Source organism: Sapajus apella, unplaced genomic scaffold (assembly GCF_009761245.1).
Source record: "Sapajus apella isolate SASKATOON/1434 unplaced genomic scaffold, GSC_monkey_1.0 scaffold35, whole genome shotgun sequence".
NCBI lineage: Eukaryota > Metazoa > Chordata > Mammalia > Primates > Cebidae > Sapajus > Sapajus apella.
Genome location: NW_022436975.1, coordinates 19,552,308 through 19,572,594, shown reverse-complemented (window position 1 = coordinate 19,572,594; position 20,287 = coordinate 19,552,308). Strand labels below are relative to the sequence as shown.

General features: G+C 38.1%; 1 protein-coding gene across 2 annotated transcripts in view; it reads right to left on the bottom strand.

The window, feature by feature from the left end:
* CUNH8orf34 (chromosome unknown C8orf34 homolog) overlaps positions 1 to 20,287 on the bottom strand; it is a 442,661-nt gene that overhangs the window by 10,428 nt on the left and 411,946 nt on the right. The gene's annotated exons all lie outside the window — the stretch shown is intronic.

Below are 20,287 nucleotides of genomic sequence, written 5' to 3'. Positions count from 1 at the left end.
CTCTCACCACTGCTATTCAATATAGTATTAGAAGTTCTAGCCAGGGCAATCAGGCAAGAAAAAGAAATACAGGGCATTCAAATAGGAAAAGAGGAAGTCAAATTTTCTCTATTTGCAGACGACATGATTGTATATCTAGAAGACCCCATCGTCTCAGCCCCAAACCTCCTGAAACTGATAAGCAAGTTCAGCAAAGTCTCAGGATACAAAATCAATGTGCAAAAATCACATGCATTCCTATACACCAATAACAGACTTAAAGAGAGCCAAATCAAGAACAAACTTCCATTCACAATTGCCACAAAGAGAATAAAATACCTAGGAATACAACTAACAAGGAACGTAAAGGACCTCTTCAAGGAGAACTACAAGCCACTGCTAAACGAAATAAGAGAGGACACAAACAGATGGAGAAACATTCCATGTTCATGGTTAGGAAGAATCAATATCGTGAAAATGGCCATACTGCCCAAAGTAATTTACAGATTCAATGCTATCCCCATCAAGCTACCAATGACCTTCTTCGCAGAACTGGAAAAAACCACCTTAAACTTCATATGGAACCAAAAGAGAGCCCGTATAGCCAAGTCAATTCTAAGCAAAAAGAACAAAGCGGGAGGCATCACACTACCAGACTTCAAACTATACTACAAGGCTACAGTAATCAAAACAGCATGGTACTGGTACTAAAACAGAGATATAGACCAATGGAACAGAAAAGAGGTCTCGGAGGCAACACAACATATCTACAACCATCCGATCTTTGACAAACCAGACAAAAACAAACAATGGGGAAAGGATTCCCTGTTCAATAAATGGTGTTGGGAAAGCTGGCTAGCCATGTGCAGAAAGCAGAAACTGGACCCCTTCCTGACACCTTACACTAAAATTAACTCCAGATGGATTAAAGTCTTAAACATAAGACCTAACACCATAAAAACCCTAGAAGAAAATCTAGGCAAAACCATTCAGGACGTAGGTGTAGGCAAGGACTTCATGACCAAAACATGAAAAGCATTGACAACAAAAGCCAAAATAGACAAATGGGACCTAATCAAACTCCACAGCTTCTGCACAGCAAAAGAAACAGTCATTAGAGTGAATCGGCAACCAACAGAATGGGAAAAAATTTTTGCAGTTTACCCATCTGACAAAGGGCTGATAACCAGAATTTACAAAGAACTAAAACAGATTTACAAGAAAAAAACTAACAAGCCCATTCAAACGTGGGCAAAGGATATGAACAGACACTTTACAAAAGAAGACATACGTGAGGCCAACAAACATATGAAAAAATGCTCTTCATCACTTGTCATCAGAGAAATGCAAATCAAAGCTACACTGAGATACCATCTCACGCCAGTTAGAATGGCGATCATTAAAAAATCTGGAGACAACAGATGCTGGAGAGGATGTGGAGAAATAGGAACACTTTTACACTGTTGGTGGGACTGTAAGTTAGTTCAACCATTGTGGAAGACAGTGTGGCGATTCCTCAAGGACCTAGAAATAGAAATTCCATTTGACCCAGCAATCCCATTACTGGGTATATATCCAAAGGATTACAAATCGTTCTACTATAAGGACACGTGCACACGAATGTTCATTGCAGCACTGTTTACAAGAGCAAAGACCTGGAACCAACCCAAATGCCCATCGACGATAGACTGGATAGGGAAAATGTGACACATATGCACCATGGAATATTATGCAGCCATCAAAAACGATGAGTTTGGGTCCTTTGTAGGGACATGGATGAAACTGGAAACCATCATTCTCAGCAAACTGACAGAAGAGCAGAAGATCAAACACCGCATGTTCTCACTCATAGGCGGGTGTTGAACAATGAGAACACATGGACACAGGGAGGGGAGCGCTACACACTGGGGTCAGTTGGAGGAAATAGGGGAGGGACGGTGGGGGGTAGGGAGCTGGGGAGAGATAGCAAGGGGAGAAATGCCAGATGTAGGTGATGGGGAGGAAGGCAGCAAATCACACTGCCACGTGTGTACGTATGCAACAATTTTGCATGTTCTTCACATGTACCCCAAAACCTGAAAGGCAACAAAATAAATAAATGGGAAAAAAAAGAAAGTGAAAACTCTCCCTTTCATCTCAGTTCTCCCTTGCTTTCCCCAGAGGTAGGCCAAATTTTCTTATGTATTCTTCTGTATATGTTATATGTAAATACAAACATGTTTTGTGTGTAATATGCACACTATTGCAAACTTTGCTCTTTTTATTTTATAATTCTTGGAGACAATTTCATAACAGTCAGAGAAATCTATTCCATTTATTTTAATAGCTGCACAGTTTCAGTATAGGAAGGGATCAAAATGTTTTTAGCCAGCCCCCTACTTACACCTTAAAGCTTTTATAAATAATATTGAGAGGTATATCCTTATATTCGGTATTTCATGCATACTTCAGTATATCTGTAGAATAAAATTCTACGTTTATATGTACATTTAAAAAAAAGAAAGTATCAAGTGATGGGCATTTAACAGTTTTACAGTATCAACATTTAGATTAATAGGAACTACAATAAAATGTTTGGATTGAAGGTAGAGATTGCATATGGAAGGTGGGGGCTGTATACAGCTGAACAACTTGTTAAATTATTAGAAATCTTATACATAGAAGGGTTTGAAGTAAAATAACGATGTATTTATGGTTGACTGTTCTTTGCCAGCCAAAGTCGTTAAAGTGCTGGCAATGGAGTGGTTGGATTCATGCTCTATATTAGCGGTTCTTAAATTTTAGTGTATAAGAATTAGCCAGAGTGCTTTTTAAAACACAGGTTGCTGGGCTCCAACATCAGAGTTTCTGATTCAGTAGATCTGAGATGGGGCCTAAAGAAACTGTGCTTCTGGCTGGGCGCAGTGGCTCACACCTGTAATCCCACCACTAAGGGAGGCCGAGGTGGGTGGATCACGAGGTCAGGAGATCAAGACCATCCTGGCTAACATGGTGAAATCCCATCTCTACTAAAAATACGAAAAGTTAGCCGAGCATGGTGGCACGCGCCTATAGTCCCAGCTACTTGGGAGGCTGGGGCAGGAGAATTGCTTGAACCTGGAAGGTGGAGGTTGCAGTGAGCTGAGATCATGCCACTGCCATCAAGCCTGGGTGACGGAGAAAAATTCCATCTCAAAAAAAAAAAAAAAAGAAAAGAAAAGAAAGAAACTACGCTTTTACTAATTCTCAAGAGATGTTGATGCTGACACTGCTTGTTTGAGAACTCCACTTTGAGCATCACTGTACTGTAGCACAGACCTTGGAGTGAAGGATGAAGCTAGCTGTGGTCTTATATACTTGGAGACAGATGAGTAATCAAGTGTCTGGGTACCAAAACAAGACTGAAGTGCAGGTTTAGTAGAAAATGAGGAATTGTAAGGGAAGGAGGTTTGTGACCGATAGCAGATTATAATAATCTAAGACTTAGAGTTGGATGCTATTTCACGTTTGATAATAAAAAAAATATATACATCCTTAGTGGATAACTAGATTTGAGAAGGCCAAGGAATGGTAATGGTAGGATATTATGTGAGTCACCAAAGTAGGAGCTAAAATTTTCTGATGAAAATAGTTGTGATGGAGAGGAAAACAGTGAGCCAGATGTAAGCATCTCACAGGAATGAAGAAAAGTGATTGGTGAGATTATAGTAACCAGGATGAGAATAGAACAACACAACAAATGGTAGGACCCATAAAAAAAGGAATTTCAGATAGAACGTTGATGCTATCTCATGGTGCTTGGCACAAGGCAATGGAAAGAAGCAGCAGCTTCCTCTGGAGGAGGCTAACAGGGACACAGTGTTTTCTAGGAGGAACCCATTTCAAATGAGACCCCCCCTCCAAAAAAAAGAAATATATATATATATAATATTATTTTAATACCACCAAAGAACAATCAGTTTGCCAATCAAGTTCCAGTCCCATAGGGCATGGTGCAAAGATCTATTTCATGGTGAAATAGTCAACAATACAAATGCAGGAGAAGATATTATTTTGATAAGAGCATGGGGTAAGAGAGGATGGCCAAGGATTACAGAAAATGAAAAACACAGAATTAACTGATTTCAAGTTTCTGAAATAAACTTTGACATAATGTTTTTCTTGCGTGGAAACTACTTAGGCCTTCAGCCTGATACTGCTTCCTTCTGTTTGGCAGCGGGGCTCCTCCTATACCGGGGATAGCCTATTATTTCCCACACTTGTGAGAATGTAAGAAACAAAGCAGCTATGATGGGGGAAACGACGAATAAGAGAGTGGCCATCAAGTCTGAAAATAAAGATAATATTATGGATTAGAACACTCTTTATTTCTTCTTGAGGATCATGCCATATGCTCCAGGTTTATTCACAGAGAAATAGCAAAACAAATCACCTAAGGCAATGCATGACAAGAGCATGTTTGAGGATTGTAAATTCTGTGTTGATGCACCATGTTCATTGCAAGTGTGATGAACTATGATTACTACAGAAGAACAGCACATTAAACATATGATATGCCATTGAACGCATCCTGTTTTCCATCAGATATCAACAAACCACTTATGACATGCATGTGTCTGTTTCTAGAGGTTATGACCTCCCTGAATAAACAGAGACAAAGATGGGCACTTAGGTGTGGCCATTTCTCAAATGATCTTTAAAAGTCACGTAACCAATTTGAACTAAATTTATTCATTTATTCATTCATTAAGTTCATTCACTAAATATTTGTTAAGTAAAGAAATTATGAATGCAGAAATATTAAGTATTTGTTGAACATTTACCGTGTAAAATAGGAATTTTAAGATTAAACTTTTCCTAATAGGCTAATTTTGATAATTAGGTAGAAGAGATGTATAAACTATAAAGCCTTATATAAGCGGTAGAAACTTTTAAAAAATTATTTTAATTATTTAAAAATGATAATTGTATGTGTCCTAACATGAAAAAGAAAGTCACATATAATTTATGTCTAAGAATACAAGAAAAAGCTATGTTTTTGATCTGGAGAATGTTTAATTATACTAAAGATGATATACGGTTTTGAGATATTTAGTCAACATTTCAAAACAAGTCATTTTGAAAAATTTGGCAGCATGCTTTGAACAGTTGTTCTACTTTTAATAGCTTACTGTGGGATTGAAAGCACACTTAATGTAATTACTAAATGCTATTTATTTTATTCTGTCAAAATTCTAATTTTTATGTTTATCATATATCCTCCGTTAATTTTCTGGATGACTTTGCTTGTAGATAATAATTGGGAACACTGTAAATATAACTAAAACACGTTGAAGTTTCTATTAAAAGCAGATTTTCCACTCAAATGTATTTCTACTTCAGTTTATGTGTTGCTTTCCCTTATTTTCTTATTTCATAGTGTTTTCTTTATGTTAACACTTTCAGCGCACAGTGAGATCATTCCTCTTTTGATGTTATCTTTACAGACATCCCTCTCACCCTGCAAGGTTTATTTAGCTTTTAGGGATACAGTGACATTTCAGAGTAGACGATGTGGTCTTGGGTTAGATTCGAATTTAAATTGCACTTATTAATTCTGTATTCTTGCTAAAAAAATATTTAACAAATCTGAGTTCATAAAATCATATTAATAATACCCACACAATAAACTGTCACAGGTATCAAATAAGATACCATTACACAGCACATAACAATCAAAATTTAATAAATGTTACTTCTGTTCCATTTCCTCCTCCTTCAGAAATGCATTTGTTTCTGTATAGACCTTAAAATGTCAATGGCTCATAATAGGCTTTAAGGAGAAATGGAATGCTATAATTCTAAATATCTCTCCAAAAGAGATTTGGTGGACCTATTTTATGTTAGTGATGGCAGCAGCGGACCATCTGGAGAGGCTGCTGCGAAGACCCCAGCTGGAGCAGGGGAGACGTGGCCAGGGATGTGCACTCCAAGAAACCAGCAGGAGCTGGGAACAGGTGGAAGCTACCTGCTTCTGAGTTGGCAGGGCGGGAGCCATGCCTAGAGGGTGTAGTTGCAGCTGCCCAGCCACGGCTTTGGACCCAGGCATCCCTGTGCTCTTGGGGGCCCGGGAAGATCACCTGCCCCTACAGGCTCAGAAGTGCCTGCTCCTGCTACCTGGCCTCTCCCCCACTCCTGATGCCCACTCTGATCTCAGCGTAAAGTTGTGGCTGAGTCTGGGCACTGTCACAACCCAGCTGGTTGTGCACACACTGGGGGCAGAGCTGACATGTCCCCTGCTGCCTTAGCCCCCTGCAGACTTTGGGTGCGGGCAATCACAGGAGAAATGTTGAGGGGGTGCTGAGGACAGCTCACCGTGGGCCTGCAGGCACGCTTAGGCACAAACAGCCTGGGCACCATGGATGGCAGGTTGATGGTGGCTGGAGGCAGACAGGGCAGAAAGGAGTGGGTCCCTGGTGAAGCCCTACCTTCAGGCCATGGATGGACTGAAGCCTGGGGGCTGGGCTGCCAGTTCCGCAGACTAGAGTAAGAACTTATAATGCTTCTTCTGGGCCCACTCATGGATCAATCAGTCCACACTTCCTCCCCTCCGAAGTCCATAAAAACCCTGGACAGATGTCAGGATGGCCTGTCTGTGGAGAGGAGCTCCTCACTGGGGAGGTCTCCTCTCAGCTGAGAGCTGAGCAGACCTCAGGACAACCTGCCTGTGAAAAGGAACTACCAGTTGGAGTCTCCTAAGAGCTGTCCTGTCGCTCAAGAAAGCATTTCTTTGCCTTACTCACCCTCCAGTTGTCTGCGTAACTCATTCTTCCTGGATGCAGGACAAGAACTTGAAACCCCACAGATAGTGGGACTGAAAGAGATGTAACACAAACAGGACTGAAACGTGCCCCTCACTCAACACTTTGTGAACTACAAGAAGGAGAGAAGAATTGTGGCCCTTCGGGGACCCCAAACCTAGGAACTCTCTGAGCCAGGGCTTTGACACTTTTTTTAGAGCTCTGTGGTTCCTGGCATCTCCAAGCTTCCGGGCACCACCACATTCTTCAGTGCCAGCAGTGGGAGCTGCTTATGGTGTGCCTAGTCCAGTTGCAGCCTCACAGGAGCCGACACCCATGCTGGCACCTGGAACTGCCTGCCCTGCCACAGCCAGCATGCCTGGCTGTGTGCAGCGGGGAGACCCTGTGCTCACTCACTCATGCACTCCTTACTGCTCTGTACCTGGTCACCCTTCACAGGCATGGGATCTGGGAAGGAAGCATGAGCCAAGCACAGCCTGCCTGGCCAAGCAGGCGGAATGAGACCAGCAGGCTTAAGCAAAACTCAAGCAAAGGTGCCACTGACCCCAGAGGTTTCCAGCTGGTAAAGCAATACCCCAAAGATCCCCAAAGATTGACATTAGACTGTGTGACAGTTTTCTCAATTCATTATTCAATTAGCTCTCCATTAAAATATATGCTAACTCAGTAAGAAAAAAATTATTACGTCACACGTTTGGAGCTCTATGCTTAAAGCTCTCTCTCTCTCTTTATTTTAATCTTTACATGCCCTCTTTATTGTGCCTACACAAGTAGTTTCTTCAGCTACCATGTCTATCCTCAGACTAGAATTTCTTGCCAGATTCTAATAAATATTCTACTACCTCCTATGAGACCATGCCAGACAACTTCCATACTAACTCAAACAGTGGAAATACAGTATAACATCTGCTGGAAGAATTTGGAAAACCAAATTCATGCGTTTTCTTCACTTAAGTCTGAAGTAGGAAGAAACAGGAGAATGAAATGCTAGTGGCTTGGGATCAATGATGGTATAGCTCTGGGTCCCCAAATTAGTAAGTATGAAATAATTTACATGAAGAAAATCATGAGTAATGGGTTCTTTTGAGTCTCACTTGCTAAGTTGCTGAAGCTGGACTCCAACTCCTGGGCCCTTGCCTTAGCCTCTCAATAGCTGAGACCACAGGCATGCACCACCATGGCTGGCTCCAAAACTCTTTCCTCCAGCTTGGGAGAATACCTAAGAGCATTGCATAAGACAAACATATCACCCATAAGCTCGTCTAATAGAGAGGTCACTCTTTTTGCCCCAAATTAGGACTATAAAAGCTTTCCTCTGTAGTGCTAAAGCGTATTAGAGGCACAAATTGAATGTAGAGGCCAAAATTAAGAGACAGAAAAAAATGAGCTGTAGTTTTACAGGTAAAAAAAGAAACAATTCCTACTTAGTAAGTAAAACACAGAAAGTATTTAGCAGAGAACCCTAGAGGAAAGCATTCTGCTTTGCTCTCCTGTAGTTAGCATATCCCTGGTAGTTGAAATCTGAGAACTGAGCAACTGTAGGTGCACTTGAGTGCAAGCCGTTTCTCTGCAACTTACTAGTCTGGGACCACAGGGAAGAAGAAAGACCTTAGCTGAGTCTTCTGACTCGCAGGTTTGTTTCCACTTTATGATAACCTCTGGAAGAAGGAATTAGCCTCCCACTGAAAAAGTTAAGTGGCAGATGTGTATGCTCACAAAAAAAGGTGAGTCATTAGTAAATTAGAGTGAGCACTTAAGTGGCTGGCAACAAAATTGTATAAAGGAATAAGAATATTATGTCAATAATTACATCTGTAAAAGTAAGTAGAAACCTAATACTAAGCAAAAGACTGAAGTCGTGTAGGAGAGCAGATAAACTAAATACAGTTGTCCTTATGGGTTCCAAGACCCTGCGGATGTCAAAATCCAAGGATGCTCAAGTCTGATGTCTTCACAGCAGCCTCTCCAGATGGTCCGCTGCTGCTATCACTAACATAAAATAGATCCACCAAATCTCTTTTAGAGAGATATTTAGAATTATAGCATTCCATTTCTCCTTAAAGCCTATTATGAGCCATTGACATTTTAAGGCTTATACAGAAACAAATGCATTTCTGAAGAAGGAGGAAATGGAACAGAAGTAACATTTATTAAATTTTGATTGTTATGTGGTATGTAGTGGTATCTTATTTAATACCTGTGACAGTTTATTGTTTGGGTATTATTAGTATGCAATGCATTTATAGGAAGTAGTCATGTATACTTTGGAACTTCAGGTAAGGGCTTACTCTAAAACTAATCAAGTTTTAAAGAATTAAAAATATAACCCAGAGCTACATATATTTACTGCTGTTTAGCTTATAGATTAGATTAGTAACTATACTCAGTATCAGCATAGTTTTAAAAAGGACTTTTTAAATTATTTGTTTCATTTTCCTATGAGCTAGGCTGCACTGTGGGTCCATATTTATTCTCTGCCTAATAAAGAAGATAGGTAGCTTTAAAAAAAAAAAAAAACAAATAATTGTATAGTCGTTTGTACAAATAGCATGTCTCAGGGAGATAATTACTCCTTGAGTCAGCATTAGTGGAGAGGTAGTTTTGAACACAGTTTTCTTTTCATCAATTCATGACATATGCAAAGGGCCAGACACCTGGGCCTCCTCAAGTTTTGAATTATTTGAACCCGTATTTGAACCCAAAGCTATAGATATAAATGCTCTCATCAGACTTCTTCCCTATGTAAAGATTTCCCCACCATATACTTCATCAATTCACACTTCTTATCCTTACAACCTGGACCTTCTCTGCTCTTCTCAATACTTAGTTTTCCAGACATATTTCCCTCTCACCTCCTGTATCTGATGTGTGTCCCGCAAACAGTATTAATTGCTATGTTTCCTGGGCCATCAAGTGTAACCAACATTCTTTCTGTCTTTGTGTCCTTCACCATGCTGTGGTTCCTGCTTATGTGACCTTCTTGTGCATCCCTGCCCTTCAAAATCGTATCCATCCCTCAGTTCAAACACCGCTTGCCTCATGAAGATCTCTCTAACCTTGTGTATCCACTGTCAACTCAATGTGATATTTCCTTACTATGGTTTCTTTAACATTCTATTTCTCTTAGGAAACAGTATGCCTAATGCTTCAGATGCTTATGAACTTCTCTATAACTTGGTAGGGAGAAACACACAAGAGAGCCCAACATGTGGGAGCTGCTCAGTACATGCATGTTGACTTTTCAAGATCCACAAATATGATTGCTTTAAGGAGGTAATCTGGCCCATATGGCATATGAGACTTATTGGAAAATCTTAACTAAATTCCTGGTTTGGGACAAAAATCCAAGATCTCTTTAATTTGTAAAGGTGAAGCAGGTCAATGCTGCAAAGAGAGCCAAAGAAAATCATGAAACAGCTTGGCTGGTGTGAATATGCTCAAGTTCTTGCAGTGACCAAAAAATACACAAAATAATCCATACAGACAAACAATAGGCTTTGCTTGCAGCCATCCCATACATTCTTAAATGTGAAAGATATGCTCCATCTGATATAAGACTGTCCTATAAGCTACGTCCATCAAGGTTAAAGAATGAACTAGATCTTCATTTGTGGTTTTAGGCCACACCTAGAGCAAATATAAGAATATTCCAAGAAAAATAAAAAGTGTTTAATAAAAGAATTAAAAACATGTGCCACTCCTTTATAACTCTGATTTTTAAAAATAAAAAGTTGGATCATGTCTCCTCTACTCTAACTTTTAAAGACTTAAACTCCATGCCTTGCTCCAATCCAAATAATTATGCATCGCAAAAGAATAGTTGTATCATCTTATTGTTTAAATACAGCCTTCTCTGATGCTTGCTATGAAATTTTCTGGCGACTATTGCACATGTCTAAGACATGTTAATAAACAAAGCAGGTAGTCTGAAGCGTATAACCTTATATATTACTGAGCAACTTGACACATTTTTCCATTACACTTAATAATAGTTTATTTGGTGAGATTAAGTTTTATATGTTATTAAATGTTGCCCTTTAAATTTTGTCCTAGGGCCTTAGGAATCAATTAGACCTTTCATAATATCAGAATTTTACCACAAACATGAGGAACATTTCAAAATAAGAATAGCGCACGAATGATTCAGAGGCATTTGCCCTCTAGAAATTGCAGAAAAGTTATTCAGATCCAAATAATTCTCTACAACCAGTATTATAATGAAAAAATGCAATATGGCATTGGAATGTTTTGCTTTGAACAAATAATTCATAGTAATTTTTTTTACCTCACTTTTATATTTATTGGTTAAAGATCAATCCTAAAATATTTATGATAGTAACATAACAAATATATAGATGTCTGATATACTTAATTTAGAGACTTATTTGATAAGAGTTTAGATGCCCTGAACTTTTTAGTAGAAGCTTTAGAACTTTCTAAATCTCATAATATGTTGAAAGTGAAGACGTGGGATTAAAAATTTATCAAGCCTGGGAAGGTCCAGGCTGCAGTGAACTGTGATCATGCCACTGTCCACTGCACTCCAGGCTGTGTGACAGAGTGAGACTATGTTTAAAAAAAGGAAACAAAGCCAGACATGGTGGTTCACATTCATAATCCCAGCACTTTGGGAGTCTGAGGAAGGAGGATCACTTGAGCTCAAAGAGTTTGAGACCAGTTTGGGCAACATCGCTAGACCTTGCCTCTATTTAAAAACCAACTAAATGAATACAATTTTTAAAAAGAAAAAAAAGCGTCGAGATTTATTTTGATCTTCTGAAAGCACCTACTACAGTTTATTAGAAAGTTTTGTCTTTTTTTCTTTAAATGCTCATTTTTCTAGCCATTGTCATGTATTTTTATTGTACTAATATTGTTGTTTTATTCTTAGTTGTTTCCAGTGTGTGTTATGTCTTTTCTCTACAAATAATTGCGTGAGATAATGCAGCTGACCTTTAAATAATGACAAAGCACCAAAGTCCTGTTTCACTTCTTTCCTGAGATATGTGTACCCAAGTTTCTGGTGCCTATTTCTGATGGCACAATCCTAATACTATTAAAATCTGGAGAGTTCTGAGTCTCATGAAATCCTGACACTTGTCTGACCTAATTGACTATTAACTCATTTTAGCCTTTATATCCCATACAGTACATAGCTTTCTTTCTCACCCCTTCTATGCCTTCGTTTGCTAGATCAATCTGTTAGTACCTTATCTTGGGCCTGGTGACATAATCAGCTCTAATACACTAGTACCACTATCTCAAATATTGCTCAAATACAAATCTTGGGAGACTGCCTGGAAAGAAGTAATCTGAAGTTAGTTAAGGAGAAAAAAAAATTTTTTTCAAGGTGAAAACTTGGCCACATTCTGTGTGGCCAATGGAATATTGTGGCTCCACGTGTTGCACTAAGCTCTTCTGCTCTCAAGAGTCATAGCATAAACTGTGTCACTCCTCGTAATGGGAAGGGAAGTCATGAGTGAAGCGTGGGTCAATGAAAATGAACAGCACACTGAGACCAATCAGGAGACCTTCCTTCTAGTCCTGCCTCTGCCACTAAGTGACATGAACATGTCTACAATCTCTTGGAACTTCAATTTCCCCAAAACTAAATTGAGAGAATTAAGAGTAAGATGATTAGATTAGATTAGCCTCTCCTAAGAGCTTAGAGCACTTCTTTTTCCAAAAGTTAATAGGGATGCTGCAAATTATAGGTATTCTAAAAATAGAAGTGCATAGCCATTCTACGAGAACACAAATAAATATTTGCCCCTTAAAAGCAATAAGAACACTGACAAAAAATCAGCAGAATTAACTTTTTTCAGAACTCTGGCAATAAATCAAAGGCTTGCAATAACACATAGAACATTAATTCAAGAAAAAAACAGCTGAATCTCAATAGCAACAGTGAGTTATGTGGGGTTTTAACTTGCCCTATGTCCATATACTTCTCGCTAGCTCTGCAGTAGTCTTAAAAATTCACAGTAATGAGTAGACTCACAATGACAGTAGCTGTGAACCAGGCAGCCTAGCAAATGCTAGAGGGGGAAGGATGTATTTGAGGTTTTCCCAAATGCTGCACCCTCAGAAAATTGTCACTCCTTGACTTATATGGAAGCTGCCTGGAAAATCCCTACTTAAAGGGCTGTTTTTTATTTCACTTGAATTAAAGTTCACTCAGTAAGAACCTCTGCCCTTAGGATGTTTGTCAAAAACAATCAGGGACAGTAGAATTACATTACAGCTGTCTAAGGGAGTGATACCAGCGAGGGTAAACAAGAAGCTCACCAAAAAAATTTAAAAGAAAATCTAGTGAATGAGATTTCCATAGGAGGCCACAGAGATCTGCAATGCTGTGCACCTATCAGGAAACACTCCATAAAGCTCTCTCTCTTTCCTCTGAGTGACACAGAGGCTCTGTGGAAGAAGAGTTAATAACTGCTTGAATGTTCATGAAATGGCTTGACACCCGTGCAGTTGTTACTTGACCACTATGCTACCGAGCAGAGACTTTAGTGGCTGAGTACAACAGATAATTTAGACTTGACCTGTGTTAGTTTACAGAAGTCGCTAGACAGAGGAAGAGCAGCAGCAGCAACAGCAAAACAAACAGCAGCAATAATAAACCCTCGGAGAGAGGGTCTAAAGTCCAGAATTTCCAAATTATATTACATGTCCAGTTTTGAACAACAAAACAAAAATAATAAATGACATGCCAAGAAACAGGAAAGTATGGCCCATAAATAGAAAAAGAAAAAGCACTCAATAAAAACTGTCCATGGGGAAGCCCAGATGATGAACTTACTACATGAAGACTTTTAATCAGCTACCATAATATATTCAAATAACTAAAGAAAACTATGTCAAATAAATTACAGTATGAGAATGATGGGTCACCAAATGGATACTAGCAATAAAGAGATACAAATTATAAAGGGAACAAACTAGAAATTCCGAAATTGAAATAAAAATCCACTAGAGGGGCTTAATAGCAGATTTTAGCTGTCATAAGAAAAAATAACTTGAAGATAGGTCAATTTAGATTATGCAGTCTAAGAAACAGAATACAAATAGAATAAAGAAAAAATAACACTCACTTAGACAGTATATGTATCTACACATACAGACTATCCCTAATCCAAAAATCTGAAAATCCAAACTCCAAAATGTTTCAAAATCTAAAACATTTTGGGCATTGACATGACATTCAAAGGAAATGCTGACTGCAACGTTTCAGATTTTAGATTTAGGATTTTTATGGATACTCAATTGGTATGTATAATACAAAGATTCCAAAATCTGGCCAGGCATGTGGCTCATGCCTGTAATCCTAACACTTTGGGAAACTGAGGTGGACAGATCACTTGAGCCCAGGGGTTCAAGACCAGCCTGGCAACGTGGTGAAATATTATCACTACAAAAAATATAAAAATTAGCCAGGAGTGGTGGCGCATACCTGTAGTCCCGGCTACTCAGGAGGCTGAGGTGGGAGAATCACATGGCTTCAGGAGGCTGAGGCTGCAGTGAGCTATGATTGTGCCACTGCAGTCCAGCCAGGGTAACAGAGCAAGAGCCTGTCAAAAAAAAAAAAAAAAAATACTGGGCGCAATGGTTCATACCAGTTATCCCAGCACTTTGGGAGTTCAGGGAGGGAGGATTGCTTGAGCCAAGGAGTTTGAGACCAGCCTGGGCAATACAGTGAGACTCTGTTTCTATAAAAATTAAAAAAAAATTTTAAAAATAGCCAAGTGTGGTGGTACATGCCAGTAGTCCCAGGTACTCAGGAGGCTGAGGTGGGAGGATTGTTTGAGCCCTGGAGGCAGAGGTTGCAGTGAGCTGTGATTGTCCCCGCTGCACTTCAGTCTGGGTGACAGACTGAGACCCTGTCACACTGTCTCAAAGAAATTTTTAAAAAAGAAAAAAAATTCCAAAATCAAAAATATAAAAAATCTGAAACACTTCTAGCTCCAATAATTTCAGATAAGAGATACTCAACCTGTATGATATATGATTTTTATTTCATTAAAGACCCTCATAGTTTATGAATATAACATTTATCATATTAATAATAAATTTAAATGGATTAAGCAGCACTTTCACATCACCATTTATTTCTTATACCAGGTTTTCATAATTATGAACTATTCAGACTTATTTAGACCAACACATTTTTATATGTACCATATTTTTCTCCCACCCATTTCCTGTTTTCTATTGGAAATTAATATTTTTTATTTTTGCCAGTAATTTTTTTAATCTTTAACTTTTATTTTATTCAGGAGTGCATGTGCAGGATGTACAGGTTTGTTACATAAGTAAACCGTGTTACATAAGTGTGCCATGGTGGTTTGATGCACAGATCATCCCATCACCTATAGGTATTAGGCCCAGCATCCCTTAGCTATTCTTCCTGATGCTCTCCCTCCCGCTACCCTACCACAGACAGGCCCCAGTGTGTGTTGTTTCCCTGCATGTGTCCATGTGTTCTCATCATTCAGCTCCCACTTATAAGTGAGAACATGTGGTGTTTGGTTTGCTGTTTCTGTGTTGGTTTGCTGTTTCTGTGTTGGTTTGCTGAGGATAATGGCCTCCACCTTCATCTATGTCCCTGCACAGGATATGATCTTGTTCCTTTCTATGTTTGCCAGTAATTCTTAAAGTATGACAACATGTTTACCAATATTTCTTCTAATATTTGTTTTGTTCAATACTTGAAAATCCTTCTGGAATCAATTATTTTTCTACTGACATATAACCTAGAACCATTTCTTCACTAAAGACCTATGAGTGCTGATCACTGATACATGGTAGTTTCTCTGGGCACAAAATTTCCTCTCAGCTTTTTGGAAGTGTGTAGTTTTAATTGATGACAATTCTGTTGTCTAACTTTACTATTTTTATGCAATCTATGTGCTTTTTCTTGTTTTTTAGATTTTCTTTCTTTGTGATATTCTGTATTTTTACAATGTGAATATCAAAATAAATAGTGTTTGTCATGCGTTCCAATTTGAGAATTAAAACTTTCCATTATTCTGGAAAGTTTCCAGTCACTGAATCTTTCACCATTGACTTTCTTCTATTTTCTCTTCTGGAAATTGTATTATATACAGCTTATAATGTATATGTATGTTTGTGTAGGTATACATATATACATATATATTTAAAGCTGTATCTATATGTGTATATGTAAGTACATCTATATATTTTTATAAATGCATAAATACACATATACACACATGCCCCCCCACACACATCACATGCCACCTAACCTGAAATTTGAATTTCCCATCTCTTTATATTTTTTATTGCTTTCTTGCTAACTTTCCATTTTTCATTCATCTAATTCTATCTTCAGAATTTGTTGAGATATTTAAACCATTAAGCTTTTAATTTCAGTAACTTTTTTTTTTTACTTGGAGAAGTTCTTTATAATCTTTTAAATATCACTTTGTCTTTTTCCTTACTATAGAATTCTTTCAGTATGGTTCCTTTTCCTTTTTTATATATCTTTAATTATCTTAAGCATACTTTTAATATAATCTCTTCCTGATTGTCTTATTTCTTTCCATTCTGATCATGCTAATTCTAGAGTTTCTAGCATTTGCTGACTTTGTTGTTTTGCTACAACTTTCCATGCAGTTTGTAATTTGATTGACATCTCATCTCCAGCAGGAGTTGATATTTAAATCTTTGAGAATTCTAAAATGCCCCAGTTCTTATATTTCCATATGAGAGGACCCTGTGAATATTAATGAAGCTGGCCAATTATTATTATTTATGGTCTCTAACAATACAGGTAGTATAAGTTTGAACCCAATAACTGAAGTACAGAGCTGAGAGTTTGATTCCCTATGCATAATTTATATTTTTCATTCAAAGTCTAGTACGCATAGCAAATTTCATGGCTTGTTCCACAGCTGGAAAGTACAGGTATTTTGTTTCCCTTTTCATACCTAAAGCAGCCCTTGCAGGTGACAGGCTCTATACAGTGTCATCATCTCAATCTCCCTGCCTTAAGGAGACCCAGGGCCAAATCACCTACTGTTACAGACATTAAGGCCTTAAGAGTCCAGGATCCAAACCCACGTGGGGAGTATTAATATTTTATGACAGCATTAGCTTTCATCTGTCACTGTGGCTATTATTTCTTTATTTGACACATGTATTGTTTTGTTGGTTTGGCATGTTTTGATTTCTTGTTTGTTGGCTTGTGTGTTTTTAGTTTGTTTATTTGTGTTTTTAAAAATCTAAAATGTAATTGGAGAGTACTAGCTAAATTGATTCTAGATGTTTTATGTCTTGATTTTGTAAGCATTGACCCCACAGTCTGGAGGACCGGTCTGATATTGTTTGGCTCAGTGTCCCCACCCAAATCTCATGTCAAATTGTAATCCCCATGTGTCAGAAAAGGGGCCTGGTGGGACGTAATTGGATCATGGGGGCAGATATCCCCCTTGTTCTCGTGATAGTGAGTTCTCATGAGATCTGATGGTTTAAAATGTGTGACTTTCATTGCTCTCACTTTCTCTCCTACCACCTTAAGAAGAAAGCACTTGCTTCTCCTTCTTCTGCCATGACTGTAAGTTTCCTGAGGCCTCCCCAGACATGGGGAACTGTGAGTCAATTAGATCTCTTTGTAATTACCCAGTCTCAGGTAATTCTTTATAGCAGTGTGAAAACAAACTAATGCACTGTCTTTTGTGTCTTCTTCATGTATATTCCTTCAAATTTCAGCCTTCCTTTTTCTCCAATCTCACGTTTTATACTCAAACTTAATTTATAGATGAGGAAAGAAGACTAGAAAAAGAAGACTCAAAGTTTAATAATATTATGAAGCCAATGAGAAAAACATAACCCTCTGATTCATTGAACATTTTCTTCTAGTTCTCAACTTTTAGAATAAACAAATATTAACAGATAAAGTATGAAAAATGCAGAATTCAGAGTCCCAATCACAGAGATTCTGATTCAGTAGAGTCTAAAGTAGAGTCCCAGAATATGAATATTAAACAAGTACCCTAATAGATTCAAATATTTGGAATTTGATTTGTTTAGTGACTTCAGGCCATAACCTGAGAGATTAGAAACAAACATACCCTGACACAACTTTTTTCACACTTGAATTTATACTTTTTAATTAAAAGCAGAGTAAAGAAAAAAATCTATTTAATCAAGGGTTCTACTTATCTTGCTTATAAAAAAAGTTTATAAATCTCCCTATTTAATTGTTCACAGTATCTTTTCTTAAGGTGTTCATTTAGAAAAATTTATTTGAGCTAAGTCTTATTTTTAAATGATGCAATAAAAAAACGCACTACCCCTGACATTATTTGGAAACTTTCTGCCAAGATGATTTTGTCCAAAGGGAAATTAGAGAATTCCATAAAATTACATAGGCATAATTTATAGAAAGCTGAGTCAAGAAACAGGTGTTGTTGAAATGATAAACTTGTCATCTTACTCACTCATAAGTTTCTAGGATATGAGCCTGTAAACTCTAAATCGGATACTGGGCTTACAAAGATTTATGTCATTTATTTCCTTTCTAAGAAAGAGGTAGATGATCTATGCATATCTATCCAGCTGCTCTACAAACCACATATGCGTTGACTGCAAGTTTCAGTGGAGGTGCCAGTGCTTCAGTGGCTACAACTTATGCTATCCTAGAACCTGGCTGATAGAAGCCATTCTTGAAAATATTTGCATCTCTGTGCTAGGAGCTTGGCTACAATGCTAACTAGCATTCCATCTCCAGATGGCTTCCATTACCACCCAATTATTTTAAACCCTGATTTTATTTCAAGCAATTTACCATTGTCAAGGGTCATCTCCCAGTACAATATTGCGGAGATCAAATATTTTTAGTTCTAGGTCTGCGGTTACAAAAGTTTAAGAATGGCCTTCTTTAGAGTGATTGATAAACCATTTAGCAAAATCTAGGATACACTACAAATCCAATATTAAAATTTTAATAAAAGTATAAATAACTTTTATAACAATTATTTATAGTTATAATTGTCATTTATTTTGTTTTATTTTTTAATTTCTAAGTGTCCTGATAAACAAGTTGAAAAAAACAAATCTATTCGTTAATTTACTCATTCATTTACTAATTCTTCTGATATTTATTGAGGGCTTATTATGTGTCTCAATAAGATGAAAAAAAGGGATAGACCCTTTCTCTCAAATAACTTGCACCCTAGTAGAAGAGAAGAAAATTAAAACTTACTGCCAAAATATTGTAAAAATACATGCAGAAAGGCAATGTGTATTAGATGACAAGGGCTGAAGAAAGTTCTGGGAATTTGCATATCCTTTACATGATTAGGCTATGTTTTCTACTATTAATATTGACTGGAGATATATGGATTTAAGGAAAAGAAAAAAGGTCTAAATTTGAAATGGAATATAGTATGCTATTTTGATGAATTCTTTCCTTGTCTAAGTTTTAGTTCATTATAAAATATAGCACACTCATATAATAACATGTCTGCATTCTCTAAGGATGTTGTTTACCAGTTTTGCCCACATTGGGCACCTCTTGTAGAATCTAACAGTAAAACTAGCCCATTTTCCTATATTGTGTTTATACAGTACACACACACAGTGCTTGAAGGTTTTTTTAAATTGAAATTTTCGAAGGCCTCAAAAGAATTTGGTGAAAATTGTAAGGCTGGTTGCCTCACCAGGAGCTCAGACACGCCCATCCCTCTCGGCGCCTGGACACTACATCACCACTCCCCGTCGGACATCACGCTCTGCACCCGGCACCTAGCCTGCCATTGGAAAACCCTGCCAAAGTTTAAAAGAAGCCCCACCAAAACCTGCCCAATAGCATTTTGCTCCGTCCAGGTCCCACTCCCCTGGGTGGCCCACTCACCAGAAATCCCGCCTACCTACCAATAGCAGCTTGCCCCAACCACGTCCAGTTTCTCCACAACCAATCAAAACACCTTCACTCCCTATAAACCTCCACGCCCAGAGGAGTCAAGCGCGACTTCCCTGGCCCCTTCCCCCAGGACCATGAAACCTCGCCCGGGAGCTAAATAAATTGGCATTTAATTTTCTTATGCTGGTCTCAGTTTCCTCATTCTAAACTCGGCAATAACCCTTACAAAAATCACTACAGCCAAACTCTAGATTGAGCGCTTATGTCATTTAAATATGTGGGACGATGGAGGCATGTGAGTGTGTTTGCATTTTTTTCATAAAACTTTTGGGCCACTATTAATACTCTAAGACTTGGGGATTCTTTTCTCTGTATCCCACACTAATATATTTTCCAGACCATTTTACTTAGAATTGCTTGCATTAAGGGACTTCCAAAATACTCTTTGCTTTTGTACTTGCTTAAAGTACATTCTACTTTCTGTGCCTTTATCAGTTGTTTTCTATAGAAGATGAGTGCTGTTTTCCTTCAATAGAATCTGTAAAGTACCACTGTGTTTTTCACTCTATTTCTGAATGTGACAGCTGAGTGAACCTTGGCCTCCATCCCCCTCCTCTAACCTGAGCATTCACTCTCATGC